Here is a 6,000-nt window from a genome sequence, read left to right as displayed (position 1 = left end):
GCTGCTTTTACTTTTTCAGAGGTCTTTCTCCCTATCTACATCCTGTGTGAGCTGCCCTCCATGTATGCTCTCCTCCTTATCTACAGCCTGTGTGAACTGCCCTCCATGTATTCTCTCCTCACTATCTGCATCCTATGGGAGCTGTCCTCCATGTATGCTCTCCTCCCTATCTACATCCTGTGTAAACTGCCCTCCATGTATGCTCTCCTCCCTATCTACATCCTGTGTAAACTGCCCTCCATGTATGCTCTCCTCCCTATCTACATCCTGTGTAAACTGCCCTCCATGTATGCTCTCCTCCCTATCTGCATCATCTGTGAGCTGTCCTCCATGTATGCTCTCCTCCACATCTACACCCTGTGTCAGCTACCCTCCATGTATGCTCTCCTCCATATCTACACCCTGTGTGAGCTAGCCTTTATTTATGCTCTCCTCCCCATCTACAGCCTGTTTGAGCTGCTCTCCATGTATGATCTCCTCCCTATCTACATCCTGTGTGAGCTGCCCTCCATACATGCTCTCCTCCCTATCTACATCCTGTGTGAGCTGCCCTCCATGTATGCTCTCCTCCCTATCTACATCCTGTGTGAGCTGCCCTCCATGTATTTTCTCCTCCCTATCTACATCCTGTGTGAGCTGCCCTCCATGTATGTTCTCCTCCCTATCTACATCCTGTGTGAGCTGCCCTCCATGTATTCTCTCCTCCCTATCTACATCCTGTGTAAGCTTCCCTCCATGTGTGTTCTCCTCCCTATCTACAGCCTGTGTCAGCTGCCCTCCATGTATGTTCTCCTCCCTATCTACATCCTGTGTGAGCTTCACTCCATGTATGTTCTCCTCCCTATCTACAGCCTGTGTGAGCTGCTCTCCATGTATGTTCTCCCTATCTACATCCTGTGTGAGCTTCCCTCCATGTATGTTCTCCTCCCTATCTACAGCCTGTGTGAGCTGCCCTCCATGTATGTTCTCCTCCCTATCTACATCCTGTGTGAGCTTCCCTCCATGTATGTTCTCCTCCCTATCTACATCCTGTGTCAGCTGCCCTCCATGTATGTTCTCCTCCCTATCTACATCCTGTGTGAGCTGCCCTTCATGTATGTTCTCCTCCCTATCTACATCCTGTGTGAGCTGCCCTTCATGTATGTTCTCCTCCCTATCTACATCCTGTGTCAGCTGCCCTCCATGTTCGCTCCCCCTCTTCCAGCTCTAGAAAGGACAATGTAGATATATGCCTGGAATCATGGTGAGAAGCCTTATCTACTCTACCTATCTGCTTCAGTTTCCTTGTCATTCACCCACTTAGGACCCTGAACAGGCAATAGAGACTTCCTGGGTATATGATAGCAATATATTACAGTTATTTTATGTCATTACCGTGCGGTAGTATTGTTTGTGCACTGTATGCAAGCACTATATGGCATGGAGTTGGGGGTTCCGATAGACCAGTGGTCTCTAGATATTGCAAAACTCCACGGTAGCCCTCGAGTTGTTGCTAGACTACAACTCCCAGCATGCACAGACAGTTGTTGGCTGTCTGAGCATGCTGGGGATTGTATTTTTTTAAATCTGGATTCCATAGTGATGTATACGATCCCCAGGGTTAGGTTCACATCTGCGGAGAAGATTATGCACGACCTGTTGGCACATTTGTCTTCTCCACAGACCTGTGTACAGACCCTGCGAACAAGATTTATATGATAATGCGTCTTGAGTGTAGAACGTCTGTCGGTGACTGATGCGGGATACCGCGAGGATCAATATAGCCTATATATAACCCGGGTGTCCGACATTGATGAACAATTATAGGGGATAGGACAGAAAGCTCCCTGCACCGCATTGAAGTCAATTACCAGATGGTAATACAGTTGTTCCGACAACTCCAGACGTGTATGGTGCATATGCTTTCTCCTACAGGTGTGTATAGATATATCATGTATATAGTAGGGTAGAGCTAACTAGTGTGATTACATTATGGTAGTTATATTCTTGTATATAGGAGCAGTATTATAGTAGTTATATTCTTGTATATATGAGAAGTATTATAGTAGTTATATTCTTGTATATAGGAGCAGTATTATAGTAGATATAGGAGGCAGTATTATAGTAGATATATTCTTGTATATAGGAGCAGTATTATAGTAGTTATATTCTTGTATATAGGAGCAGCATTATAGTAGTTATATTCTTGTATATAGGAGCAGTATTATAGTAGTTATATTCTTGTATATAGGAGCAGTATTATAGTAGTTATATTCTTGTATATAGGAGCAGTATTATAGTAGTTATATTCTTGTATATAGGAGCAGTATTAGAGTAGTTATATTCTTGTATATAGGAGCAGTATTATAGTAGTTATATTCTTGTATATAGGAGCAGTATTATAGTAGTTATATTCTTGTATATAGGAGCAGTATTATAGTAGTTATATTCTTGTATATAGGAGCAGTATTAGAGTAGTTATATTCTTGTATATAGGAGCAGTATTATAGTAGTTATATTCTTGTATATAGAAGCAGTATTGTAGTAGATATATTCTTGTATATAGGCGCAGTATTATAGTAGTTATATTCTTGTATATAGGAGCAGTATTATAGTAGTTATATTCTTGTATATAGAAGCAGTTTTGTAGTAGATATATTCTTGTATATAGGCGCAGTATTATAGTAGTTATATTCTTGTATATAGGAGCAGTATTATAGTAGTTATATTCTTGTATATAGAAGCAGTATTGTAGTAGATATATTCTTGTATATAGGCGCAGTATTATAGTAGTTATATTCTTGTATATAGGAGCAGTATTATAGTAGTTATATTCTTGTATATAGGAGCAGTATTATAGTAGTTATATTCTTGTATATAGGAGCAGTATTATAGTAGTTATATTCTTATATATAGGAGGCAGTATTATAGTAGTTATATTCTTGTATATAGGAGCAGTATTATAGTAGTTATATTCTTGTATATAGAAGCAGTATTATAGTAGTTATATTCTTGTATATAGGAGGCAGTATTATAGTAGTTATATTCTTGTATATACTAGCAGTATTATAGTAGTTATAGTCTTGCATATAGGAGGCAGTATTATAGTAGTTATATTCTTGTATATAGGAGCAGTATTATAGTAGTTATATTCTTGTATATAGGAGCAGTATTATAGTAGTTATATTCTTGTATATAGGAGCAGTATTATAGTAGTTATATTCTTGTATATAGGAGCAGTATTATAGTAGTTATATTCTCGTATATAGGAGCAGTATTATAGTAGTTATATTCTCCTATATAGGAGCAGTGTTATAGTAGTTATATTCTTGTATATAGGAGCAGTATTATAGTAGTTATATTATCCTATATAGGAGCAGTATTATAGTAGTTATATTCTTTTATATAGGAGCAGTATTATAGTAGTTATATTCTTGTATATAGGAGCAGTATTATAGTAGTTATATTCTTGTATATAGGAGCAGTATTATAGTAGTTATATTCTTGTATATAGGAGCAGTATTATAGTAGTTATATTCTTTTATATAGGAGCAGTATTATAGTAGTTGTATTCTTGTATATAGGAGCAGTATTATAGTAGTCATATTCTTGTATATAGGAGCAGTATTACAGTAGTTATATTCTTGTATATAGGAGCAGTATTATAGTAGTTATATTCTTGTATATAGGAGACAGTATTATAGTAGTTATATTCTTGTATATAGGAGCAGTATTATAGTAGTTATATTCTTGTATATAGGAGACAGTATTATAGTAGTTATATTCTTGTATATAGGAGATAGTATTATAGTAGTTATATTCTTGTATATAGGAGACAGTATTATAGTTGTCATATTCTTGTATATAGGAACAGTATTATATTAGTTATTTTCTTGTATATAGGAGCAGTATTATAGTAGTTATATTCTTGTATATAGGAGCAGTATTATAGTAGATATATACTCGTATATAGGAGCAGTATTATAGTAGTTATATTCTCCTATATAGGAGCAGTATTATAGTAGTTATATTCTTGTATATAGGAGCAGTATTACAGTAGTCATATTCTTGTATATAGGAGCAGTATTATAGTAGTTATATTCTTGTATATATGAGCAGTGTTATAGTAGTTATATTCTTGTATATAGGAGCAGTGTTATAGTAGTTATATTCTTGTATATAGGAGCAGTATTATAGTAGTTATATTCTTGTATATAGGAGGCAGTATTATAGTAGTTATATTCTTGTATATAGGAGACAGTATTATAGTTGTCATATTCTTGTATATAGGAACAGTATTATAGTAGTTATTTTCTTGTATATAGGAGCAGTATTATAGTAGTTATATTCTTGTATATAGGAGCAGTATTATAGTAGTTATATTCTTGTATATAGGAGCAGTATTATAGTAGTTATATTCTTGTATATAGGAGCAGTATTATATAAGTTATATTCTTGTATATAGGAGCAGTATTATATTAGTTATATTCTTGTATATATGAGGCAGTATTATAGTAGTTATATTCTTGTATATAGGAGCAGTATTATAGTAGTTATATTCTTGTATATAGGAGCAGTATTATAGTAGTTATATTCTTGTATATAGGAGCAGTATTATAGTAGTTATATTCTTGTATATAGGAGGCAGTATTATAGTAGTTATATTGTATATAGGAGCAGTATTATAGTAGTTATATTCTTGTATATAGGAGCAGTATTATAGTAGTTATATTCTTGTATATAGGAGCAGTATTATAGTATTTATATTCTTGTATATAGGAGGCAGTATTATAGTAGTTATATTCTTGTATATAGGAGCAGTATTATAGTAGTTATATTCTTGTATATAGGAGCAGTATTATAGTAGTTATATTCTTGTATATAGGAGCAGTATTATAGTAGTTATATTCTTGTATATAGGAGCAGTATTATAGTAGTTATATCCTTGTATATAGGAGCAGTATTATAGTAGTTATATTCTTGTATATAGGAGCAGTATTATAGTAGTTATATTCTTGTATATAGGAGCAGTATTATAGTAGTTATATTCTTGTATATAGGAGCAGTATTATAGTAGTTATATTCTTGTATATAGGGGCAGTATTATAGTAGTTATATTCTTGTATATAGGGGGAAGTATTATAGTAGTTATATTCTTGTATATAGGAGCAGTATTATAGTAGTTATATCCTAGTATATAGGAGCAGTATTATAGTAGTTATATTCTAGTATATAGGAGCAGTATTATAGTAGTTATATAACAGTGCCCATTTTTCATTGAAAAAAAATACGCTGCTGGAAGGAGATTCCCGTTTCCTCCCTTTGGGCTGGTGGAAAGTCCGCCCGGTGGACAGAAAGCAAAATTATTCAATGTGGTTGTCAGGGGATAAAAATTGACATAGTAGTAAAAAAAAATAACTTTTTTGTAATTTTTTCTTTGTTAGTAAGGGTATATAAGTCTCCATAGACAATGCATTTCCGAGTTGATTCCGCAGAAAGAAATGACATTGCTGGCATTGTAATTTACACTGCAGATGTTTCCACTGCAGAAGTCCTGTTGTTTTCATGGTGCAACAGAATCCCATTGAAAGCAATAACCTTCAGCTGCAACATAATTTCTGATCTGAATATTTTCACTGGATTCCGCTTGGAAATTCCGCTGCGTGAACAAGGCCTCATAGGGTGACAGTGTATTAAGTGCGACTGTGGCTGTTACGTAGCCACTAGGCTTTTGGCCATCGCCCAAAATGTTCAATCAGCCACCCCCCCCAGTATTTTCAACATATATGTAGGACAGTGTTTCCCAATCAGGGCGCCTCCAGCTGTTGGCTTTGGCTGTCCGGGCATGCTGGGAGTTGTAGTTTTGCAACAGCTGGAGACACCCTGGTTGGAAAACACTGATGTAGGAAGAGCCTTGCCAGCCTTTTCTTAAAGGGGTACTCCAGTGGAAAACCTTTATTTTTTATTTATTTATTTATTTATTTTTAATCAACTGGTGCCAGAAAGTTAAACAGATCTGTA

This window comes from Hyla sarda, chromosome 10 (assembly GCF_029499605.1).
Source record: "Hyla sarda isolate aHylSar1 chromosome 10, aHylSar1.hap1, whole genome shotgun sequence".
NCBI lineage: Eukaryota > Metazoa > Chordata > Amphibia > Anura > Hylidae > Hyla > Hyla sarda.
This window is presented reverse-complemented; position numbering follows the sequence as displayed.